General features: G+C 39.7%; 1 protein-coding gene across 5 annotated transcripts in view; it reads left to right on the forward strand.

Moving 5' to 3' along the window:
- TEAD3 (TEA domain transcription factor 3) overlaps positions 1 to 27,212 on the forward strand; it is a 96,619-nt gene that overhangs the window by 13,216 nt on the left and 56,191 nt on the right. The window contains exon 2 of one of the 5 annotated variants that reach the window (XM_042462570.1): positions 16,724 to 16,774. The exons of the other annotated variants lie outside the window; for them this stretch is intronic. The gene's annotated coding sequence lies outside the window, so the exon portion shown is untranslated. The remainder of the gene's footprint in view (positions 1 to 16,723; positions 16,775 to 27,212) is intronic. 5 annotated transcript variants of the gene reach the window in all.

The raw sequence follows: 27,212 nt of genomic DNA on the forward strand, positions 1-27,212 counted from the left end.
CCTTGGTGGATGACCTTTGCAGGGAACTGGACAGGGGGAGTGTGTCCCTGTTAGTTCTGTTAGATCTCTCAGTGGCTTTCGATACCATCGACCATGGTATCCTTCTGAGCCGCCTCTCTGGGATGGGGCTTAGGGGGACTGTTATGCAGTGGTTCCGGTCTTTCTTGGAGGGGCAGACCCAGAAGGTGGTGTTTGGGGGACTCCTGTTCGACTCCTTGGCCGCTGGCCTGTGGAGTCCCTCAGGGTTCTGTTTTGTCCCCCATGTTGTTTAACATCTACATGAAACCGCTAGGAGAGGTCATCCAGAGTTTTGGGGCACGGTGTCATCAATATGCAGATGACACCCAACTCTTATCTCTCCTTTCCATCTGATTCCAAGGAAGCTGTCCCTGTGCTGAACCAGTGTCTGATGTCAGTAATGGACTGGATGAGGGCAAACAAATTGAAGCTTAATCCAGATAAGACAGAGGTGCTCCTGGTCAGTCGTAAGGCAGATCAGGGAATTGGGGCTATGCCTGAGCTGGCTGGGGTTACACTCCCCTTGAAATCTCAGCCTTGCAGCTTGGGTGTGCTCCTGGACTCCGGTCTGAATCTGGATGCCCAGGTCTCAGCAGTGGCCAGGAGTGCATTTGCACAATTAAAACTTGTGCACCAGCTGCGCCCGTTCCTTGACGCGTCAGATCTGGCTACAGTGACACATACTTTGGTTACATCCCGTTTGAACTACTGTAACGCTCTCTACATGGGGCTGCCTTTGGAAACTATTCAGAAACTTCAGCGAGTCCAAAATGCTGCAGCTAGAATGCTGACCAGAGCCAGTTACAGGGAGCATATAACTCCTGTATTGAAACAGCTTCACTGGCTACCGGTTCGCTTCCGAGCACAATTCAACCTATGAAGCCCTACACGGCTCAGGTCCAGACTATTTGAAAGACCGTATCTCCCCATATGAACCACCTAGAGCTCTAAGATCTTCAGGAGAAGGCTTTCTCTCCATCCCACCACCATCCCAGGCTCGCCTGGTGAGGACCCGAGAGAGAGCTTTCTCAGTGGCTGCTCCTTCCCTGTGGAACTCCCTTCCACAGGAGACTAAGGCCCCCTCACTGCTGGCTTTTCATAGGCAGGCAAAGACATTTTTGTTTAAACAGGCTTTTTGAGATCTGGGAGACAAGAGGGTTGGACTTGGACTTCTTAATTTTAACTCTGTATGTTTTAAAAATTATATTTGTAATTTTTATATTTTTATTATTTTAATTGTACAGTTTTAACTTATGTTTATATATGTTTGCCGCCTTGGGTCCCATTTTGGGAGAAAGGTGGGACAAAATAAATAAATGAATGAATGAATAATTTATATTCTAATAACCTTGAGAACTCTGGTTATTGATTCATCTAGAGGGCAATAATAAAGGAATATATATACATGTGTACATCAAGAAAGAGACCCTTTTAATCTGAATTCTTTCACCCCTTGCCTAAAGGAACTCAGATATTGAATTAGGTTTTCCTAATATCTTAAAGACTTCCAGACATCATCAATTAAAAGTATTTCATGTTCCTGTTGTAACTGAGGAAAAACAGGAAATGACTATCCCTTAAACTATAGAAACAGAGACTAGAATAACAGAGCTTTCCTAACTTTTTAGTTCTCATTTGGGATTTCATTTCATGTTGGAAATCACAGATTAGATCAGGGTAATGTCGAGCCAGCATGGTGTAGTGGTTTGAGCATTGGACTATGACTCTGGAGATCAGGGTTTGAATCCTGCTTAACTATGGGTGACCTTACACTCTTTCAGCCTCAGAGGAAGGCACTGGCAAAAATCCTCTGAACAGATCTTACCAAGAAAACTTTGTGATAGGCTTGCCTTAGTATCACCATAAGTCAGAAATAACTGACACAACAGGTACACAACAACAACAACAAAGTTGTAGTCTAACAACATGTGGAGGGCCACAAATTGCCCACTTCTCTGTTTCAAAGTAAATATTACAGTGCTTAAAGCCTTTATTGGAAAGTTGTTACAAGTCATTGTCTATCGGTTTACCCCATCTCCCCAGCCTGCCTGCAAAATGGAGATGGTAAAGCTGGAATGCGTTGTAAGATTATTGCAGACCATTCTCTTTTTAGTATTATGTTGCTCCGCATGGTGCAATATAAATAGAGGAGTTATGGGAGTTGTGGTGGGACACATCTGGAGGGCACTGGCTTGGGGAAGACCTGTGTAGATATTTGGAAAGAGAACATTCCAAGTATTTCACAACAGTGTACTGTAATCTAGACAAGTAGGGGGCCACACATTGTCCACTGATTGAACGTTCAGTACTCCCAGCCATGGAATTTGGGCAATAACATTTCATACAGCCAAGTCAATAAATCAGCATACGTTTGGCTTTAGTTGGTCTCAAGCAGTTTGTAGCTGAATGCAGTAGGCCAAACTAAGAACATGTCCCAGAGCTACAAATGTGCATATGTGCCTAATATGAAATGCTGTATCAAAGGATCCAAATTGTGGGCTACTGTGCCATGAACAGTTTGTTTATCTTTTTTCCCCCTAAGGATATCTAACTGGTAATGGTCTGCATGCTCTAGAACTGATCCTGTAATCTCAAGACATTTTTACGTGTTACACTTTCTAGCACAGGGATATTTTGGTCTAAAAATGAGAGTTTATTGTGTAACACTTAATGCATTATAAAACTCTTTTTTCTGCATCATGGTCTCTGTAGGAATATTGTAATGTGTGAAACAGTAATTATTAAATTGATAACATTTTTATTGACTAGTTTCCAGGTCTGTCTGAGAGCCAGAGTCTCAAGTGTTATGATCAGGAGATTCAGTGGAAGACTATACATCACAGTTTTGTGAACACCACATTTAAATTTTTGCACAAATCTTGGATTTTGGACCTTTTTTACTTTTAATACTAATAATATAATAAATTTTTATTTGTGTTTCCCCGCCTCTCCCATAGGATCGAAGCGAGATTACAGACTAATTAAAAAACCATTACAAACAACAATATCATAATAAAATCCAATAATACAAAAGCTCTAAAAACAATCATGCAACATACATATCCGGGGTAGGCAAAGAATCGCTGGTATCAAAAATTACAAACTTCATTCTTCAGGGGGGAAGGCTTGACAAAAGAGGAAGGTTTTAAGACTCTTTTTAAATGATTCCAGGGGGGTCATAAGATGGAGCTCATTGGGAAGACTATTCCAGATCCTCGGGGCAACAAATGAAAAGGCCATCTGGGATGGAAAAACATACTTGGAAGCTGGTATTTCCAACAGGTTCTTCCCGGATGTTCTAAGTGTGCGGGGCAGATTATATGGGGAGATGCGGTCCCTAAAGTAACTCGGGCCCAAGCCATATAGGGCTTTATAGGTAATAACCAACACCTTGTACTGTGCTCAGAAGCGAATAGGCAGAAGATCTTTCAAAATAGGTGTTATATGGACAAACCTAGACGCACTGGTGACCAATCTGGCTGCCATATTTTGTACCAGTTGAAGCTTCCGGGCTTGGTACAAGGGTAGCCCCATGTAGAGCGCATTACAGAAATCTAAGCAAGAGGTTACCAGAGCATGTACCACCGTTTCAAGGTCCCTTTGGCCCGGGTAGGGTCACAGTTGACATATCAACCGAAGTTGATAGCAAGCACTTCTGACCATCTACTTGAGATGTCAATTGCAGGGACGAATCCAGAAGTACTCCTAAACTGCGAACTTTGTCCGTCAGGGGAAGTGTGACCCCATTCAGGACAGGTGGAAAAATTTCCTTCCCTGGGCCTGGGGAATCTATCACCAGTACTTCCGTTTTCTCTGGATTCAGACTGAGTTTGTTTTCCCTCATCCAGACCATTACTGACTCCAAGCAGGCATTCAGAGGAGAGATGCCAGACACTGCATCAGTCGGAGACACAGAGAAGCATATTTGGGTGTCATCAGCGTACTTTTGGTCTCTGAGGTTAAACAAAACCTTTTTGATAAACTGATTGTTTTGTATGTGTTGTCTGACCACAACTACTTTAATGTAAGTGGCTATCAGTTCATTGTAACATAATTGGCTTAGCACTATTTCTAATAACAATGTAGAGATTGTGATTTATTTGTCTTTTCTGGTGCTTTCATCAGGGAACAGTTAGGAACTCAAGCTTCTGCACCTTTTGAGGATAAATGTTCATCTACCATATACATGGTATAGTAGCAAGCAGAAGAGTATGCATCCCATTTCTAGACACTGAGTTATGTACAGTATGTGTTGGACAATAGTTTCAAGAGTCAAAGGTGTTCTGTGTACTCATTACAGTTAAGAAACACAACGCCCTCCTTTGTCAATTATTGTAAATACATTACTTTTGTTATCTTAAATAAGATGTTTGACACACACACACACACACACACAGAGTTGGCTGTATCCATGTGGCCAGTTAGCTTCATTTGGGTTTGATCATGTATTCTAAGTTTTTGATAGGCTTGATCCACACTCGCCAAAGCATCTTGTCTATTTAAAATATTCTGTTTATTGACTGTATTTTTTGCATCTCAGATTTTTTAAATCCAGCTATTAGTTTACATGGAATGATATGTGTTTTTTTTAAAGCCAGTTATTAGTTTACATGGAGTGATATGTTGTTGTTTTTTAAAATGAATATAAAAATGTGAAAGCTTACACACATGATGCCAGGCTTTCATTGCTGAATACAGAAGCTTGCCAGTACTCTTGTCAACGAGAAACTAGGTAACCTATCAGTGTCAAGGCAATAAAAATTCAGTCTTTGGAGATAGCTTTGTAATTATGTAAAAGGAATAAGGGCTGCTTCTTAAACGCTATCAGTCTTTTACTGTGTAGTGGCAGATCTATTTCTTTCACTCTGCCTCCTTTTAGGAGAGTTTGAGCACTCTTTACAGGCATGGAAACAAGGAAACTGGGACAACACACTAAAGTTTGGCTGCATTTTGTTTTGATCTCGGTTTCACACTGATGTAACAAATTAATGCTTGCTGGCAGATGCTCTGGATTTTCAGTAACTCATTTTAATTTAAAGAGAATAAGGGAAAAAAAGATATTTTAAAATTTTTTTCAATGTACCTGAAATGTCCTAAGTTGTATTGTAGATTGAGAATGTTTGCCAACTCTCTAATTCAATGTGAAGTTGAAGGCTCTCTACTTCAGTTTCTCTAGGTGTGGTGGTGGTGGGGATGTTTGAAAATCCCAGCAACACTGTTTTTGGAGAAGGGAAGTGATTTGAATTACAGAAGAGCTTTGAGATATGTTATTGTTGCTTGATGACTGTCTCCTCCCATCTCCTCTTAAATTAGATCCAGCTGTTCACTATAGATACTAACTTCCAGAGAAGATTCTAGGAGTTCACAGGCTTGGAATGATTTCCAGTTACTGGAGGATGGTTCCTTATTCGTGTGCCAACTCTTCTAACCACTTCTCCCCACCTCCCAGAAGCAGGAAAGGCATAGGAGTCAAGCAAACTGGGAATCTCAAATAAGACAGACTCCTCCAGCGGAACATTGTAGGTGGCAATACTGCCCCCCCCTCAGTAACTTGATATAGGACACATTGTTTCTTCTCCTGGCCAAGATGATACTCACACAAAGAATGAAAGTGGAGAGATATTCCGGCAAAAAAACAAAAACAAAAAAACAAAAACAAAACCCTAATACCTAACTCCAATTACCTTGTATGGATTAGGAAATGTGTGCTCTGAACATGACAAACTGGTAATCTTGGCGCAAGACACCAGTTATTACTGACTCTTTGGGAAATGGGGACCACAGCCTTGTCAAAAGCAACATACAAAGAAAGTGACCAATTGCTGAGAAAGTCCATAAAAGTAATATTTCAAATAGAGAAACATGTCAAAAGTAAGGGGCTGGTAAAAAGGAAGTTGAAAAAAAGAAGTCACAAAAGTTTAGTTGCAATTCAGAACTACAATAATAGATGTTCACCTCCTAGAATATATACCACAGATCAACAAAAGGATGACAAAATGTAAGAGGATGCCAGCACAGTTAATAAGCAAAATCAAGGAAACTGTTAGGGTCAATAAAGCTTCCTTCAAAAAGTAGATATCCTGCCCTTATGAAGAGTGCAAAGAGAACACAAGTTGTATAACAATGAAAGCAGATGATGAGGAATTAAAAAAAAATTGAGCAGATTGCTAAAATATTAGTACTAGCAATACATTTGTTAAACATAACCATATCAAAACCAGGAAAGAAAGGGGGGGGGGGGAAGACCAGCTTGGCATACCACTGAACTACTGAATAACAAGAGGAAAGTGACTTTTCAGGAAGAGAATCTCAAGAACTGAAACACATAATTGTGTGAAGAAATGAAATCCTAGGTCTTTTGACACATAAAAATAGACAAATCACCAGATCTGGGGGGCATCCTCCCAATTTTGCAAATTCAAATGTGAAATTGTTTATCTTCACACTCCCAGATTGTACTCAGTACCAGATGCCAGTATAACACGTTTCAAAAAAGGTATCTAAGAAGAATACAGAAAATCGCAGTTTGTTAGAATAATATCTCTTCCAGATGAATTGGTGGAATGCATTATGAAGATAAAATTAGCAAGCATTTAAAAGAAATTAAATCAATATGGCCTCTCCAGAGTAAGCTCTTTGCTACAACTTCTGAATATTTATTCCTAGAACTAGTTCAAACTAGCAACTCGCATTGTGTCCAAAGGACAGTAGGGAGCCACAGAAGATACTGAAATAATGAGGTAAAGTTCTTCCATCAGGATATGAGCTGCTTTACTGCCCTAGCTGAAGTTTTTAGAAATGTCTTGGGTGAGTCTTTACATCAATCTGACCTTGAATTTTCACAAGCTGCTGTGGCTGAATCTTTTGCAGCCGTTTCACGGATGACAGTGGCAAAAAGGCCTCCTGGTGAACTCTTCAACTATACTATATAGCAGTATCTGACTGAGGGAATCTGGTGCTGTTAATTGCTGTCAAGTTAGGTTCCACTTATGACAACTGTGAATGAGGAGAGAATCTGTACTCCTCAAAGAAATCCATGTCACCATCTTCTTTGTGCTATTGGCCCTCTCAAAATTATTACTTTATTAAGTGGTGTCAAACTGCATTTTTTCTAGGGTGTAGATGCAGCCTCAGTTGATGTGTTTGTATTAAACTCCTCACCATTGCCAGGTTCTGGGTAAGTCATGAGATTACCAAAAGTGGGTCAGATGAAAAGGAGAATGAGCCATTGACACCCACCTGATGGCATATAACTGCATGCTTTCTCACCCAGGGGTTTCATTCCTATCCACAGTCCAATCTGTGGACTGTCTGAAAAGGCAGTGCTAGTCCCACTGGGTTTAGGGTTATTGTTCTGAAGAGTGTCGTTAAAAACACTCCCCCATTTGGAAATGGAAATTTAATACTGTGGAAATATACAGATAACTACGTCAGTCCCTCTGTTTAGTGTCTAGATTCACTTCAGAGACTAAGAAGAAAGACATGACCCCTTTTTGGAATTTCGTTCCCACATTAGGTTTCTTTAGGTAGACATATTAAACTTTGTACATATGGCCATACTGTGAAATATTTGATATGAGCTATAAATGAATAGAGTTAGATATCATTTGCACAATTACTCAGTACATGGTGTGTCCACCAAAGGGTTATTTCTTGTGTTTAGTACATGAAACGCACTGATACAAGCTGAAGGAATTGTAATGTAGTTGAGGCCCTGCGAAAGGGGGCCCTGGTGTTAGAAAATGTGTGGTGTGTGTGTGTGTGTATTTGATGTAATCTGGGTAGATAAATGTCCTGGTTTTGGTGAAAAGATGTGTCTTTGGGGAAAATATATTTTTGAGGTGGGGAGTTTTTTGTTGGGTTTTTACTAGGTTTTGACCAGTTTGTTTATACTTCATCTGGGATGGGCTTTTGAAATCTCATTTGCTTTAATTTTCTGGTTGGTTTGGATTCCCCCAGGGCCTGGTCATAAAGCATGGATGGGGCTTGCAAAAACCTGCCTCTAAAACACACTTATCTTCTAGCTGCTTTGTATTAAGGGGGTGGAAGGGCAGGCAGCCCAAGGCAAAGGGCTTTTACTTTTGTGTGAACGAGATACCTTGAGAATTGCTTTTTAAATGGTGAGTGTTCATCTCCACTATGTTATCAGAGTTCTCTATATGAGGCATTTTACAAGATATTCCACATTTATCTTTCCTGAGGTTAAGTTTGAAGTTCTAAAATGAACCTCCATTATTCTGACACTAGGAAGCCATATCAGGCATGAATAGTGCAGCAGTTTCAGAGATTAAGCTCCTGTTTCTGTCATCCTTTGGGAACTGAAAAAACAGACTGTGGGAAATGGAGTGAGTTAATACTTAAACTGCCTTTCCTTCTAGCAGTGGGCTGTTCTAGCTGGGGGAAAAGAGCTTGTTTCAAGCCTACTCCATACACATGATTTTGTTGTTGTGTGCTTTCAAGTCATTTTTGATTTATGGTGACTCTAAGGTGAGCTGGAGCTGAGAATATGTGACTCACCCAAGGTCACCCAGTGGGTTTCCATGACTGAGCAGTGAATTCATCTCCATAGTTGTAGTCCAAACACAAACTACTTCTGGCTCTCTATCACACTCTTTTAAATAATCCCTTTTTAAATTTATCCCAAATAACCAATACTGGCTTCATATGTGTAACCAAGAATCCAGAGGGTGACACATACAGGAAGCAAAAGCAATAGGATTCAAAAGGCAGAGAAGTTCCACTCCTTTATTAGTCCTTATTTATTTTGCATATATCTGAGCAAGGAGCACTAAGTCTTGTCTTAATTAACCTTGTGCTTAAAAGCTGTACCCATTAACTTGGCCTTTTAAATAAATTAACCTTTATAATAATTTTTAAATTGTTTTTATGCATTAAAATTTTATTTAAATCTATTGAGCATTGCCCTGGTTGGTTCTTAAAATGAAGTAAGTAGTGTATAAATATTAATAAATAAATACTGAGTATACAAGTTAGATGCAAGTGTGAGGCAACAGTCTAAGGGTCACTATCACAGAGTATATTTGACACATTAACCACCCTGTCTAAATGATTTAGTAGTTAATGAATGGTTAAAAAGTGGACTTTCCCCTTCTTCCAAGGGATGGTGTGTGTGTGCCTTCAAGTCACCTGTGGACTAATGGCAGCCCCATGAATTTCATAGGGCTTCTAGGCAAGGAGTACACAAGAGGTGGTTTTGCCAGTTCCTTCCTCTGAAATATAATCTACAGCACTTGTAGTAACTCTGATTTGAACTACGCTGATGACTGTGAATTTATTTTATTTATTGTGAAGACAGTTTAGGTTGATCGATTCTCCATGAATAATGACAGATTGCAGCTTCTGTAGCTTTTAGGCACGCATAAGAGCTGGTATGAAAGAAATGTTTGGGGGGGGGGGAGCAGCAGTTTTTATTCCATGTTTTTGATTGCTGGGCCTGAATCAGAGACTTAGTATTTATTCTGATTTAATTTATTCAGTATATCTCATTCTTTCTGATAGGAACTTTGGCCCAGTACAGACTGGTGCCTTGCAATTTTAGGGCTTGGGAGAGCGGCGCGTCCGCATGCTCCCAAGCCTTACCGTGCTGTCTGGGTGTCATCATGCCCCCCCATCCACACGGGGACTGCCATGATGATGTATGTGTGGCACAGCACCAAATAGCGCTATGCCACATGGACGTCATCAACACATATGAGTGCCAGTGGCGCCCTGCATGCAACCTAAAAAGAATCGATGGCAGGAGCAGGTTCTTTTTAGGGCTCCTGGAGGCTGTGCCATTTGGTTGCTGTGGCCGCCATCAGGGATAGAAAGGGGCTGCGTCTTGCCACCGCTTTCCCCCCGTCTGTTGAGACCCTTTGTTAATATGATAGCCTGCATGAGCTTTGCGTAAAAGATTTTCAAATGTCTAGCATTGCCATCTTTTTCAAAAAGGGGAGTTTCTGAACATCTGATAGATATCATAGCTTTTTTTAAAAAAGAAATCTATAACACTTGATATGGAGTGGATACAAACAATATATTTTGGTGGTAGTCCATTGAGAGGACCATACATCCTCCTCATAGATGACTTGCAAGTGAATTTTAAATATGTACTTTTTCTGCTTAGCTTTCTATTAATAAATGTTTGGCTGCTATTATAATTAGCAGGCTACTTGGTTTTGTTTAAATTAAGTTACTGTTTGCTTTTGTGTTGTTATAAGCTTCCTTCTGAGGGTTTTGTTCTAAATGGTGAGATACAAATAAAATGAAGCTAGTCTTGGGGCAAACTGGCTTAGTAATTTCTAGGTCCCTGGAACTGTAAATTTGCCTAGCAAAACCAGGCAAACCTTGGCATATCGTTAGCATTATTTTTCAAATAAATGTCTAGTAAACAGGCTTTATAGCCTGAGCCATTGTCTGTTTACTCAAAAGTAAGTTTCACTAAGCTGAATGGGGTCTTCTCCCATGTAAATCCCATTCCTTCCAATTAGTGACAATGTTTTTAAAACACATACAAATACACAAGCTTAGCTAGAATTGGGCAGGCCCTTCCAGGTTACACCTCCTATTTAGGATTTTAAGTGTGTGTTTGGTGAGAGTAAATACTATATAATAAAATAAACCTAGGACAATTCTGGACATAAATCAAAATGCTGGTTAGGATGTACAGTATAAAGTTTTTGATACATTGGGTTCAGGCTATCTGAACTGCCATATCTTACTGTATGCAAAGGGATATTGTAGCAAAGGGGTATTAGTATCTAGGGCAGTGATTCCCAAACTTTGCTCCTTCATCTCACCCACGTCAGTCATACAGCAAAATGAAATGTGGTTGACTGGATGCACAGTTGCTGCTCCCAGGGTGACTGAGTGCAAAGGGAGCAGTGACCCAGTAGCCAGGTGAGCCATGACTAGGCAGCTGGTCACCTTGGGAGAAGCAACTAAGCAGATGGCTGAGCAGCAAGCAAGAAGCCTCTCATCCATGCTGGCCTTGCAGCAGAGGCTGATGTGGATGAGATGCTTCTCAGTCGCTGTTTGACCAGCTGCTTGGTAGCTGTTCCCAAGATTCATAGAGTTGGAAGAGACCACAAGGGCCATCCAGTCCAACCCCCCTGCCATGCAGGAACTGTCAATCAAAGTATCCCTGACAGATGGCTGTCCAGCCTCTGTTTAATGAAGGAGACATTATGCTCCTCCACTCTCCAAGGGAGCATATTTCACTGTCAAACAGTTCTTACTGTCAGGAGGTTCAGAACTCTTCTTCAGTGCTACATTTCAAATGAGTTCATTTTCTATCTATCAGCTTTCTTCACTGTCCAGCTTTCAGAACCATGCATATAAATTGGAAATATGATGGTGTGGACAATCCTAATTTTATCTTTACACTTATGGGTCTTTTTCTAGTTCCTTCAAAGCTGGCTTTCCATGTCCTAGCCTTCTGGACTGCAGTCTCTATTCTGATTAATGTCTGAGCCAAAATATGGAAAATCTTGAATTATTTCAATGACTTTAACATCTACTTTAAAGTTATGTAAATCATCTCTAGTTATTATTTTTGCTTTCTTAATGTTCAGCTCTAAATCTGCCATTATGCTTTCTTCTTTGACTTTCTTCAGTACACATTCTAAGTCTTTGCTATTTTCTACTGGTAATATGGTGTCAATCTGGAAATGTATAATATGTTCAACATACAAGTTAAACAGATAAGGTGATAAAATGTAGGCTTATCTGACCCCTTTGCCAATTGGGAACCATTTCATTTCTCCATATTATGTCCTGATGGTGGCCTCTTGTATAGGTTGTGCATCAGGACAATCTAATGTTGTGACGTATCCATTTCTTTAAAAGTGATCCATATTTGTTTTTTGTTTTTCTATGACTCATATAATCAAAGGCTATGCTATAATCTATAAAGCACAGACTGGTTTCCTTTTTAACTTCTTTGGTGTGCTCCATTATCCAATGTGGGTTTGCAGTATGATCCTCCCTGCCAATTCTTTTCCTGAACCCAGCTTCCCAGCTTGGACATCTGGCATTTCTCACTCCATATATGATAAAAGTCTTTGTTGTAGAATTTTAAGCATCACATTGCTTGCATGGGAAATTAATGCTATGGTCCTGTGGTTACTGCAATGCTTGTGTCCCCTTTCTTGGAGATTGGAATGTACATTGAGCATTCGCAATCTGTGGACCATTGTTTTGTTTTTCATATTTGTTGACAGATTTTAATTAGAACTAGAGTAGATTTTGTCTTTGTAGATTAAAGCAGATCTGTTGGTATGCCACTGGACATATGTGCTGTGTTTATTTATTCATACATTCAATTCACTGTCATTTTATTTTGTTTATTAAAATGACTTTTCTTTAAATTTGCAGTTCAAATGGACTAATCAAGTGTATTTAGTATACAGTATGTAGAATACAGCAATAAAACTTAATTTTAAAGCAGCAACTACAGCAATCAATAGAACCTCAACACAATGGTAGTAAAGAGAGTGTCAGCTAAGTCAGACAAACCAGACAAAAACTGACAAAACAAAGGAGATAAACAAGGAGGGGATCAAACAGACAACCCATGGAAAGGCATTCAAAAATTGGGCACCAAAATCTGGAAGACCATTTCCTATGTTTCTGCCAATCATGCCTTGGATTGGAAGAGAAACTAGAAGAGGACTATTGCAGCTGACTTCAGTGTGTGGGTAGTGTTGTGTCCTTTTTAGATACCCTATCCCAAACTGTTTATGGCTGGGATGGGCCACCTTCTTCCCTTCTCCTAATTTCAGAAGTGCTCTACAGGTGGTCAGTTCAAACGTCTGAGTGAACTTTCTCTGTTAACAACATTCAAAGGCAGATTTGGAGAAATAGCTGAACAAAAAATCTCTTGTGGCTTATGTGTATGTGTCTGCCACTTTCTTAGTTGCTAAAGGGCATGGTCCAAGTAGTGATCACAGTACTCTTTGTATTGCATATCCTCATTCCACTGATTATACACCTCTCCTCAATTTGAAGCAAGAATATCTTTAATAATCTCCTAACTGAGGCAACACTCCATATGTCTGATGATGCGATCTATATTCCATGGAAGCTTATGCAAAATAAAATAAATTATGTATTGACCCAGGAAGAGTTTATTGAGATAAGAGTATAAAAATCCAAAAATGTTCAATACAGTTATCCAGTTTGAGAGGCTGTGGTTCAACATGTTTCTGACTGTATCTTGGTGAAAAGCTGGTCTTTGTGGGGGATTGGCCATCAAACATAAAAGTAGTGAGTATGAAAGCATCAGTAGGGCAGGGTTATGTGCATCCTGTTCTTAAAATATGTCTAAATTCCAACCAAGGAAAGGAGGATTCTCTGTTGGTTAAATAAGTTGTGTAAATCGTATAAATTGGATTCGATTGCTTATTTTGTGTCAGTCCTTTTCTGTGAATAATGGGAAGCTATAATTGACATTAAAGCTGTATCCCCTGATCATTGGAAATCCTATTCAGATACCTCTCTCGCTTCACAAAAGGTTACCAGCCTTTTCCTACACACTTTCCAAATGCTTTTTGCAAACGTTGGTTTTTGTAAGTATATATGTGTGGTGAATACAGGGTGAAGCAAAAATGCTACTATGTAAAACAGTGTAGCCAGTTAGGCAGCTTCTTCTCCCTTTCCTCTTGTTTCCAACTTATAGCTAGAGAGAAGTTCTCTAGAGCTGGGCAGGGCAGGGCAAGGGAACAGCTCTTATCACCAATCAGTGGGATGAGATAAGACCTAGATACCCCTGCTCATTACTGGAGACTTTCTGTAGAGGCAAACAAGAAAGAAAGAAAAAAACACCCCATAGTTGGTGGATCAGCTGCAGAGCAAGCTAAGGAAGCTGAAACCATGTGAGTATTACGGACATGTGTGTGGCTGGTATGCATGACATGCATGTATGTACATAGAGAAAAAGAGAATGATGTGCCTGTCTTTATTGATTGGGTGTGAAAGAGTAGCTTTGCCCTGCCTTGTCCATTTGTGCCATACCCACAGCCCTTAAGAAGTTGCCCAGATGATAAGCTGGCTTTTAGCCCCCAGCCCAGCCCAGATGTAAAGCTTGTTCTTCTTTTCAATTCTTTTCCCTTCCCTGCTACAGTCCTAAGACATCCATTTTCTTTATCAGAAAAGGACAGCATGGACTAACTTTTCCATTGTTTTAGTTCTTCCTTGAACAGAACTAGGAGAAACACTCTCTTTGTAAGCATTATGTGATGTTCATTGGGAATGAAGATAATAAATTTTCCTATGTCACCTTCCCTTTACCCTTGGTTTGATATGGATATGATCAAGTTGATTGCTGATGTTTTTAGGGTGATACTTTCAGTGCACAACTAGAAGGTTAGAAACTGTTATTGTTAGTTGTCTTTGTGTCAACTGACTCATGGCACCTTTCTGAATCAGATGTCTCCAAGCCCCCTTATCTTCCACCTCTCTTCTCAGGTCCTGTAGACTCAGGCCTGTGGTCTTCCTGATTGAATCTATCCATCTGGCATGCTGTCTTTCTTTCTATTGCCCTCTACCATCTCCCACATCATTGTCTTTTCTAATGAATCATGTCATCTTATGATGTCGCCAAAGTACAACAGCCTCAATTTAGTCATCTTGGCTTTCAGGGAGAATTCATACTTGATTTGTTCTAGAACCCAATTGTTTCTCCTTTTGGCCACCCACAGTATCCTCAGCACTCTTCTCCAGCACCACATCTCAAATGAATTAATTTTCTTCCTATCTGCTTTCTTTACTGTATAGCTCTCACATCCATACATGGTAATAGGGAATTCAATGACTTGGACAATTCTAACCTTACTGTTCAGTTATATATGTTTACACTTTAAGATTTTGCCTAGTTCTTTCATAGCTGCCCTTCCCATTCCTATTGTACTCTCCATTCTGATCAATGTTTAATTCAAGGTATGGGAAATCTTTAACTATTTTGATTTCCTCTTTATCTGTTTAGAATTTATGTAAATTCTCCATGGTCATTACTCTGGTTTTCTTTACATTTAATATTAGGCCTACCCCTGTGCTTTCTTCTTTGATTTTCTTTAGTGATTGTTCAAAGTCTGATGCTTTCCGCTAGCTGTATGGTGTCATCTGCATATCTTAGACTGGTGATGTTCTTTCTTCCTATCTTCACTCCTCCTCCTTCTCTGTCTAAACCTGCTCTACATATGATATTCTTTGTGTAAAAGTTGAACAGAGAAGGTGATAAAATGCAGCCTTGTTGACGTCTTTGCCAAGTGGGAACCATTCTGTTTCTTTGTATCCTGTTCATACAGTACCCTCATGCCCTAACTACAGATTCCTCATCAGGACAATGAAATGAAGTGGCCCTCCCAATTCTTTAAGACCATTCCATAGCTTTTCATGATCTATGCAGTCAAAGGCCTTAAATAATTTATAAAGCACATGCTGATTTTTTTTTCTGGAATTTTTTGGCTCACTCTATTATCCATTGTATGTTTGTGATGTGGTCCCTAGTGCCTCTTCCTTTTATGAACACCACTTGGACATCTGGCAATTCTCTCTTCATATATGTTTGGAGTCCATGCTGCAGAATTTTGAGCAGAATTTTGCTTGCATGGGAAATTAATGCCATGGTCCTATAATTGCTGAGGTCTTTTATGACTCCTTTTTTGTGGATGAAGATATATAGTGATCATTTTCAGTCTGTAGGGCACTGTTTTGTTTTCCATATTGGTTGGCATTTTTGGTTAACATTGGAATAGATTTTGTTTGTGTGGTCTGATGCAGTTCAACTGGGATATTATCTGTTCCTGATGATTTATTCTTTCCAGTTTCTCTGAGTGCCACTTCCACCTCACTTTCCGAAATTTGCATTCCATGTGTCATTCATTTTTTCATCTCTTTATATACCATACATCTTCTGTGTATTGCTCCCATCATCTCTATTCATTGATAAAAAGAAGGACTTTGTCATCTGGTACCCCCATCCCGTATAGTTCATTAGATGCTCTGGTTGTCCCAGTTGCCAGAAAAGGTTGATGTAAGTTGAATTCCCAAGCATAGGTAAATGGTTGTCCAGGTGCAACCTTTTTAAAAAAGCATTTTGTAGTCACTGCTTTAACTACTCCTTTTTCATTTAAAGCAGAAAGAAAGATGGAAGTTTGGGAAATGCTGGAAGGTATACAATAGTTGTCTAAACTAAACCTTTTTTACCTTTAAGAACATGAGATACATTATGTTTAGCTTTGCAGATAGAACATAAATATACTATTATCAAACAAACCATTATATGTTTTTCAGCTTTTGTTGCAACAGTGATTACAAATATACTTATTTTTAAGATCTGGTGGCTGGTACTACATAAGTAGGTACTTAAGAATGTTTTTTTAAGGAGTAGGGTGCAGAAGTCAAAAATGATATTTGGCTTCTTAGCAATTGTCTGTAGAACAACATTTTCTTACAGAAATAGAGGAAATCATCTTGGAGAGGTCATACAATTAGATGCATTCTAGTGTAATTTTACTGATTGTTTTAAAACAAAAGAATATTTCTTAACTGGGTATGTGGAGCTTTTAACTGCCCAGACCAATTTCTAATTTTCCATACTGGTTCCCTGCTTTTACAACTCTGAGATTACATGGCTTATGAGTATTTTATGAATTCAGCTACACCTCCTTCCATTAGTCATTTAGATAATTTCTGTGTCTCCTAGAGAGAAGCAGAGAGTAAGCTACTATGGATCTGTAACCTGCTTCAGGAGCAAGTATGTACCCTTCACTACTCGCGTGCTTGTAAATGGTTATAGTAGGAAGAAATAGACTTAATTAAGAGCTGGGGCAAAATGAATGACTGATTACTAAACATTTGAGTGTGCATGTGTTTCCACCCACCTGATCAGCTGACCTGGCTAGAAGAAGAGACAAATATGGTGTTACCTAATCTGGTGTCCTCCTGGTGTTCTGCATTGCAATTCCCACCATCTGTTACCACTGACCTTGCTGGCTGGAACTGATAGTGTGTTGTTGCCCTCAACATACAGGGAGACATTGACTGTTAACCTTTCTCATGTCATGCAGACCCTGTTGTAAAGAAAGAAGTGAGATAGGAGAGAGGATGAGTGCACCTACTACCAGCAATTAAGTATTGTATTGTAATTTGCTCAGTTCTGAAACAAAGCGTTTTAGTCCTACTGTAAGGTATCATCCTATATGTTTTATAAACGTGTTGTGGGCCATCATCCCAAATGAGCCTTTATACCTTGGTGTTTAGCCAGTGTGTGGAAATAATTTATTTAATTTACTAGTAGCCAAAACAGAAATTGGAAGCTTTGAGAACCCTGTTCTGTCTAGGCCTCTTTCTATAGTTTGCTGCAACTTCGTAGCCCTTTTATGGCTACCTACCATCTGGTGTTGTGTCCCTTGTGGGCTCCCAGCCACGTGGCTTCTTGTGGTTTCTTATTTGTATTGTTTCCTGAGCTTTGTGCCAGGCCGGAAAGAACAGGAAGTGATAGTGGAAAGTGAAATTAAATCAGGGCTTCTCACAGGGGAACAAGGAGCTGGACAAACTGAAGGATGTTACAGACTTCACCTTTCCTTTCCATCAGCCTCTCTTCTGTCTGAGGTTTGGATAGCATGATGAAAAGTAAAAATGTATATATATATTAAAAAAACACATAGTGACTTGCTAGTAGATGCTCTATGAACATAATTTGCTTCTCCATTCATTAGAATCAACATGGAACACTTTTTTTTAACTTTTGTGGTAATAAAAGGTCCATTTAATGGAGCTGATTTCTTAGTCTTCAGGTAAATTTGAACAACCTATTTGTTGCTGTGCTCAACTTGGATTGAACATCCATTTGGATATGTGTGAAGTAGTAGTCTACTGAAGTTCAGTATATTTATCTCCTTTCACTTTAAAAATCAGGGTAACTTTGCCATACTTACCATAATGGTTCATACCTTTCTAGGGATAGACCTAGATGTTGGCTGCTTCCCAGTGGGGCATAAGGAAAATGGTTGGGGGATTCTGACAATATTTGTTCCCAAAATCTGTGAAAAGAAGCAAAGAGGGGGCTAGAGTTGAATCTTTCTGCATCACTGCTGGTTCCCAAATGGCTTCCCAACAAGTCAGTAAACCTAAAATAAAAACTGTAGTCCCTCCAGCAGTGATGAGACCACTACGCTAAGTAAAAAAAAAAAAAAAAATTATAGTAACAACCCAAACAACTCCTGATTGCTTGAAGCCCTGGTAATTTTCAGGCTGTTGAGAAAACATTCAGTCAAGTCCAGAATTCCTGGGAAATTAGATTTCTGTCATGTGAACAATTCACTGAAAAGCTTTTTGCCCTGGAACACCAGGGTCTATCTGCAAAAACAGAAGTACTGTAATGCAAATATTAAAAAGTAAATGTTTATTTCTTTAGGCACTTGTGCTAAGTGGGCAACATGCCAGTTTTCAAGCATTATCAGCAGCCTGCCTTTGTGATATGTTTGACTGTGGTCGCATAATAGATGGTCAGTTGACAATATTTGACCGGTCAGTTGAAAGGTGTGTCAGCCCTACAATTAAAAAGGGGAGAACAGCTGCACAGCCCCCCTCACGGCATACCTTTGTCTTGAATTAAGGCTGTCATTTAGCTAAGCCTCCACTTACCTCCATTCTCAGTCTGTGGGATACAGGCAATATGGCATTACGGTGACACCTAGGTTTGTGAGATTATAAGGTAAAGAGGGAAAGTGCTAAGAGAGTGCTTTGGCTGATCATGTGGGAAAGGTCCTTATAATGAATTTGAAATGAAAAATTCTCTTAGGCAAGAAAAATGTGAGCTATGTATAAGAGCAATCCTTAGCAAGCGGATACAAGAAAATGGCTATAATAAATGTATGGTTAGCCAGGTGGATATAAAATTAAGGGGATGCAAGACAGCAATCTTTAAATAGCTGAAGTACTAACAGATTGAACTGACCTGTTCTATGTTCCTTCAGAGGGCAGGGCTTAGAACTGATCAGTGGAAATTACAGGTATCATGATTTTGACTGAAGACTAAGAAAAAAATGTTAGAGATTGTTTCACTGTCAAACAATCAATCTGCAATGGGAAATGGGCTCTCATTCCATGGAGACTTATATGCAAAGCTACCTGTCAGCGAGTCTATACTTTTAGATGGGTGAAGTACAGCCAGTGGTTAGCATGCAGGCCATACTAGCCATTTTGCGAACCCTCCCATCCCTTTGGGGAAATTGAAAACCCACTCCTGGTATTCTCCAAGAATTGTATTTTTTTGTTTTTGTTTGTTTTTTGTTTTGTTTGCTGCAGCCAGACTGGTCACGGGAACATCAAGATCAGATCATATTACTCCAATATTAAAATCTCTTCATTGGCTGCCGATCAGCTTCTGGGCGCAATACAAAGTGTTGGTCATTAATTTTAAAGCCCTACATGGCTTGGGCCTGAGTTACTTAAGGGAACACCTCTCCCTACACAATCTGCCCCGTACTCTCAGAACATCAGGGAAGAAATTTTTGGAATATACGAAAACTAGACTAATTACAACTTCCTATAAAGCGTTTACAGCCGCGGCCCCTAAACTATGGAACAACTTACCAGAAGAGATCCGTCTTATTACCACCTTAGAAGCCTTTAAGAAGGTACTTAAGATGGATCTCTTCCGGCGGGCCTATCCATCTGACCTTCTATAGCTGATCTCAGAGAACACTCCCACTTCTGACTTTGATAGCATGGAAAACAGACAACAATTGGTAGTAGTTTTGTTGTTCTATTGATTGTATTTTTTAGATAATACTGTATCTTGTATTTTATTGTTGATTTTATTCTCTGTCGTAATCCCGCCTCAATCCGTAGGGAAAGGCAGGAAACACAAATAAAATTTATTATGATTATGATTATGATTATTAAAACAAGGCACAGGGCCTTTCTGTGTATTTTGCCCTAAAAGGAGGTTTCCTGAAACTGGAAGTGCATTTTAATTTTGATTCCCCCACTTTTTTCATATTGGAAGCTGGTACAGTCCACTGGGAGGTGGAAAATGAACCCTCTGGACTTACCCATCCTTACTGTAGATGCATTATGTATTGCAGATTCAACACCAAATTGGGCAATATGACCTTAGTTTCATTTTAAACTTACAAATCTGTTACTTTTCTAAGCTACTATACTTTGTGTGTCATGACAGCTAAGTTCTTCAAAGTACTGTAGCTAACATTAGTTTTATTTATGAGAATCATCTCCTTTAAGATACCAGATGACACAGAAAGTTGCAAGATAGTACAGTCTGCTGATGCCCTAGTACTGCTTTGACAGTAGATTTTAAGGAGGTTAGGTACTAAAGAGAAGATTCAGAGAATATAAAGTAAGGTTAAATGAACAGCTGTTCTCATCTTGGGAAGGGTATGTAATTATAAAATATTAATTTCTGCTGTGCTGAATCCATGGAACTTCAAGCCCAGTTTAGCCACCAAATCTCACAGTTTTCTGGGAGAAAATAAAACTGTTGCTTTATCTTTGTTTCTGGAAACACTGTGTCCAGCTGGTGTCTTCATCTTGTCTGTCTTGCTTTAGGTCTACCAGAAAGCATGCATTTGGGAAGAAGGAATGCCAGTAAGTCCACAAATCTAGGATTATGTCTGAGCTGTGCTACCTTTTGCAGGTGCTATCTTGAACCTATTTCCTTTTCACCTTTAGTTCTCTCCTCTGCCCTCTTCCTTTCTGTGGCTAAAACACATTAGTTCACAGACAAAACAACTATGCAGGAGCAGGGAGCAAAGGCGGGTGAACATAGAGGAGGCATACTCTGTCAGATGTAGCATCATGGAGAATGCCCCTGGCAAACATTCTCTTTCTCAAAATTAGAAGCACATTTACAAAGGCCTCTGCGTGCCTGCAAATTGTTTCCTCCTGTTAAAGTCCACAGCTTTCTTTCAAAACTATACATTTTCTTGCTTAACTGGGTATAGAAGAGATTTACTTTTTGAAAATCCTTAGAGCTGTTATGCCACAGTTGTCTCAGAAGGAGAGATAGATCATGGTTTTTCACACAAATACACACAAGCCACACTGTGAAAACCTCTGAGATTTCAATACTCTGAAGTCTCTGTGTAGAATCATAGAGTTGGAAGAGGCCACAAGGGCCATTCAGTCCATCCCCTGCCATACAAGAACTCACAATCAAAGCACCCCCAAAAGATGGCCATGTGAAATACACCTGTCAAACTGCAGTGCAAAGGAGAAAAAGAGGCACACGACAACTGTCTAATGACTTCAGGTGGGCTTATTAATATCAGTTGGTTAGCATGGTGGTTGAAAACTAGAATGTAATATATTTGAATGAATAAGGCACTAAACTAAGAGCTGGTTTTAAGGGACTCATTTTCAGATCTTCAGCTTTGTTCCCTTTGGGTGAACTTGAAATGCATTGCTATTTGCCTCAACTGGCTGTGTGCAAATAGAGATTATTGTTAATGTTACAGTGAGGAAGAAAAAATAACTGTAAGACATGTTATGCAAAAAATACATATTTTGGCACATGTGTGATTTACTGAAATGCTTGTGGCTAGTATGCCAGTCTCAGTAGAGGAAAAATTGAAATTCAGTTGTGAGTTATTGAGGGTCCTATGCTCTGAAAGATTTTGGTTGCTTTTAGGACTGTGGAACAGATCCCAAGTTAGACCCAGAGTAAGTAAACCTTGCTTGTTAGGACCTTACACTGACTGTATTGCTTTCTGTGTGTTCTGCTTAGTGCTATTTGGCTGCTACTTTTATGTGTGGGTAGGAGGGAAGAAGTGATTTTCAATAACATTCCCCAAAGCTTCAGTAGAAGTATGTGTTTTATTCCAACTCAGGGTTAATAAATGAGCTGGCTGGCTCCTCACTCAGCTCATCTTTCCTTGTGCTATTTTTGAAACTCTCCCATTGGCAATCTTCACTTGCACAGGAACGCTTTGTTGTGTGCCTTCAAGTTGTTTCCGACTTATGGCGACCCTAAGGCGAACTTATGATGAGGTTTTTTTTAGCACGACTTATTCAGAGGAGCTTTGCCACTGCCTTCCTCTGAGGTTGAGAGTGTCACTTGCCTAAGGTCACCTAGTGGATTTCATGGCAGAACCAGGAATTGAACCTTGGTCTTCAGAGTTATAGTCCAACACTCAAAACACTGTGCCACACTACTGCCCAGCCATTTGTTTAATGGTGCATGCATAGGACTGATGTGAATGTGAAACAAGTCTGTAGTTTCTGCTGTTGATGGACAGCTGACTTTTCTAAATGTTAAGGCATTCTCTTTGCATTTATTGTACAGTGTGGTGCTTGTTAACCCTTCTATGCCTAACTGACTTTTTGTCTTTGAAACTAAGGCCCCATACAGACAGGCCAAAATAAAGCTGCTTCGGGTCACTTTGGAGGTATGCTGTTTAAATGATGCATGCGTCCTAAGAAGGAACGCATGCATCATTTAAACAGCATACCCAAAGTGACCCGAAGCAGCTTTAATTTTGGCCTGTCTGTATGGGGCCTTAGTTTTACAAATCTCTGCATCAACTCTTTTGGTTGCCAGTAACTCATTCTGAACATAAGCATGGTTGTTTTCACTGTGGGGCCATACTTTAATCTCCCTTGGAGGGAAAGAAATTCCAGCCAAGGTTGTGTCTCATCCTCTTTTCTCCTCCTTAGTCCAGGAAGGAACTTGTTCTGCATGTAGACAGCCTTTCACTATACAGTATTTCCTGTGTGACTGTGAGCACTGTCACAGTCTTTTATAAGATAAAAGTAAAATAAAAAGAGTTGTGCAACGGTATTCATAAGGTTTACTCCAGGCTTGAACTAATGTGTCAAACACCTGTAAAGTATATAGTGTATACAAGCCAGCTTCTCTCTGTTACTTCCCCATTGCTGTTCTGCAGCATTCAATTTAAGATTCTGGTCTAGGGTACTTTGCTCGAACCACCCCAAGAATGGAGAGCTGAAGACGATAGCTGTATTTCATGGGAACACAAAAGAATCTTCAAGTGCTACTGCATTGAAGCTTTTCTGCAGATAAGGACTCATAGTCTTGATTTTTCCTTCTCCCTCCTCCCCCTTGTCAAGAGGAGGAAATTCTGTGTTGGGGGAGATCACACCCAACCTGTAAGATGAAACTTTTCTGCTTTGCAGGTGAGAGGCACAACTTACTGTTTTTGCTCCAAGGCAGCAGCCTCTTGTCTGGGCTTGTTGTTGTGAATGAACTTTTATCCTTTTTCAAATAAAGACTTGGGGGAGGGAGGGGGAAAGACCAGTTTCTATGTGAGGCCTGCAAAAATTGACCCAGCTTCTGCTACTCTCACAGGCCTACCCCTGAGGCACTGAAGAGCTGTCTTTTATTGGTGATATCCATCCACATTAAACAGCTGTCAGAATTCTGTTTATTGCATTTTGTCTCTGTCATCTTCCCAAATTTCTTTGTCATCTTTCTGCAGCCAATAGTAAGTGTTTGATTGGAAAGTTTTTTATGGAGTCAGTGTGAGCTGGAAGAAGATTTTAACCATAGCATCTGTTGTCTGTCCTAAGGACTATTCTCAGGAAGCAGACAACTACTGCTGGCTCTTTTTTGGGTAGATAATATCTATATGTAGATCACTGCCATATTGTCTTGGTTCAGAAGATGGCTTTCAAGCATGTTTTGCAAATGCAGAACTTCTTATATTCATGGTCCTCATCAAGTTGCAACTATTAGGTGAAGAGATTAAAATAGTAGTATACTTAAGACCTCAAAAAGTAACTGGAGGGTGTTTCTTTTAAATGTATCCCTGAAACAGTAGAAAGAGATGGTGATGATTGTGAAGCATAAGTCTCATCAGTAGGCATTTGAAAATATGCAGACAGGTGATATACACAGCCTTTCAATCCATATATTCCTGTCACTGTGCCTTTCATTCTATGCTTGTGGATGGAGAAAAGTCTGCATCTACTTCATGCACATATGTTAATGACAGCTTCAGAATTGTTTTAATCCTCTGCTCATATGACCAAGAAAGTCTTGCATGATACACATGGTCTTCTGGTCTGTAAATGGGGATGGGTTTGTCCTGTGATCTGGTGAAGCTTTCCCCCCAAATCTTCTGACAGGCCAGAAAAATGGTAAAGAATACTCTGTCTATTATGATGCTATTTGTGTTTTTTGGGAATTCCAGGAATAAAAGTAGAATTCCCATCATAGCATCCGATACCATCTGTACAAGAGGTACATGTTGCTGCAGCCCCCTCAAATAATATATACGCAGACATCACCCCTCTCTGTTGCTCCAGCTATTTACCTGCTTACTGTTTTTCCAAAGAACTGTAAGGAAGGAGACTGAACTTTGACAAGGTTTTCTAGAAAGTTAAGGATTACATCTAGGTTGCAATGGATATCTACTGTGGTCTTTTTTTTTTAATACCTTGGCTTTGGCAAAAGCTTGAAAAAGAGGAATTATAATCTCTTGAAGAATAGAAATTTATTCCCAAATTGCTGGCAAAATATCTGTCTGACCCTTCCTGGATTTTCTTTAGCTCTAGCAAGTGAGAGGAAGGATTATTTGGAAATTAACCTAGGCTCTATACAGACTGGCCTGAAAGGCTGACCTGGGGGCAGAGTCAGGGCATCACATCTAGATGACACATGTCCTGACTCCACCCCTAGGGTGCCATGATGCTGTGCGGCATCATGGCACATCTCCAATGCTGCATCCAGATGACACAGTGCCAAAGGAGTGCCATAGCCATGCTGCTGTGGCTATGTCACCCTTTCGAGGACACAAAAAGGCCGAATCGGGCTTGTAGCATGAGGTTGCCATGTCCCTGATCCAGCTAGGAAAGGGGCAGCATCCCACCACCCCTTCGGGGCTGTCTGTTGAGCCTCTTACTGACTTTTAAAGAGATACCTCTCTCACCTTTCTGCTTTTCTTTGAGCTGACGAATATATCTAAATTAATTAAACAAGAAACAGTTTTCAAAAGAGAAAGCAGAGCTGATGGTTTTGTGGACCATTATACAACTGGCCATGATGGCTCAAGAATTCTGGAAGTTATAACCCAAGGAGGTTACTGCTGAACTGAATATTTAATCAAACTTTTTCAAACACATATACACACAATCTTTAAAACAACAGTGGGAAACTTTGGGTGGTCTGGGGGCCTTTTCCACTCTCCTTTGGGCCTCAGTGAACCACACTTACCAATTTTTCCAAAAGTGGATATGACTGAAAGTTCACTTCCATAAAAGTTTCACTAGTTTTTCTTAAAGGTTATCTTGGGCCTAATTTTATGTGTATGCACAATTTGCCAGTTTTATACACAGAAACATAGAGGGGGGGACCACATTTCCAGTGGGGTTTGCACTGGAGTCCTGGCTTAAAGAAGTTGATTTCTTACCTGTTTTACTCCTCCTGTAGCCACTGGCCACACACTAAGGAGAGTGGGATGAATGGGAAGCAGTAATCAAGAAGCTCAACTTGCAAAGGCCTGTGGGGTTTGGCATATCTTTTAGTCTGCAATGTTTCTCTTTTAATAGTTCATAACTAGCACAAGAGAATTCAGAACTTCTGAAATTTATCCATTTTAGTGTTGCATTTTCATTGTTTAAACAGTCCAAGTATCTCTTAAGAAAATTAGCTAAGTCAACATCAGCATATGTTTTAATGGATTTTGCTTTGGCATACAAATGGAATATTTAAAGGAATCATCCCTTCCCCTCCCTTGGGCTGCAGTATTGCCATGCAGATTTGAGGGACAGCTAGAAAATAGTAAAATGGACTCTTTCCAGTCAGTTGGTCTTCTGACTCATATTTTCTTGCAGTAATCTTTTCTGAGGGTTAGGGAGGCTTACTGATAAACTGGCTAGTTTGAAAACTGATATTAAGTGTTACTGTTGATAAAAACAGATTTAATAGCTGAGGTCTCAGACCCCAAGGAGGGAATACTCCTTTGAACCCTATCAAACGTGATGAGCAGACCTTCTTGCTATTTAAATTAGTGCCTTTGTATCAGGCAGAATAAATGAAACTGTTGTGGGGGGGGGGAAGGATTATTACCTTGCTATACTTTTATCAGTTTACTCACCCAAATTGCAAATGGGTCTTCTATCTTTCTCTTCTGATCTTACATTGAGTTGTTTAGTCCTTGGTGGAAACTCAGGCTTCTACATTCTTGGTAATCTTTCCTTCAGCTGGCTGTTTGCTGCTCCTTGCCCTCCAAGCAGAAGGGATCCAATAACAGTGGCCCTGTCCTTCTCCACTGTTTAGCAAAAATTACCCACATTCTCATGAACTCATGACAGCTATGCTACACCTGGTTTTTGTTAGCTGTTGCAGATAAATAATTTTGTAAGCATGGGATGATTAAAATCAAAAGAATGTGACTCTAGAGATGTGTTGTTAGTGTTTTTTTTAATAAGAGAAGACGTTTGTGTGCATTTTTGTGGGCAAGATGATTGAGAATTTCCAAGCAGTGAGTATAAAACCTTTTAAAAAATAAGTTATGAGCATATAAGCATTGCTCTTAGTCTTTCTCTCTTCATTGCGGAATAGCGGTCTATAAATAAATATTATTATTATTATTATTATTATTCTCTGTATCCTTGACGATTTGCCTCACATTTAACTGTTGTCAATGGAATGTTTCCCTACTGATATGGTCAGTATTGGTATGGTCAGTATATAGCCTAAATATCTAAATATCTTAAAGATGGCAGATCCTGTCTGATCATGGAAACTAAGCAGGGTCAACCTTGTTTAGTACTTGGGTATGAGACTGTCAATCAATACCAAGTACTGGAGGCAGTATTTCAGAGAAAGAAACTAGCAAAACCACCTATGAGTATTTCCAATCTAAGATCACCCCATGAAATTCATGGGGTCACCATAAGTCAACTGGGGATTTGAAGGCATATACCCACACATAGCCAGTACCCAGCCAATTTGAAATTACTTTTTCAAGAAATGACTGAAAAGACACATGATTATGGCTTCAATTTGAATTTGGTTTATCTGAAATGGATTTCAGTTCACACTACAATATGATATTTTGATTCCAGTTTGTCATTTCTAAGCATTTTTATACAAAGGGATTTCATGTGAAAAGGTAGTGAGTTCTTTCAGCTGTATGGTAGCTACAACACTTGATCTTTGACTGTTGTGACTGGCTCATGAATTTCAACATGAAGTAGAACCAACA

Source organism: Sceloporus undulatus, chromosome 4 (genome assembly GCF_019175285.1).
Source record: "Sceloporus undulatus isolate JIND9_A2432 ecotype Alabama chromosome 4, SceUnd_v1.1, whole genome shotgun sequence".
In the NCBI taxonomy this organism is placed as follows: domain Eukaryota; kingdom Metazoa; phylum Chordata; class Lepidosauria; order Squamata; family Phrynosomatidae; genus Sceloporus; species Sceloporus undulatus.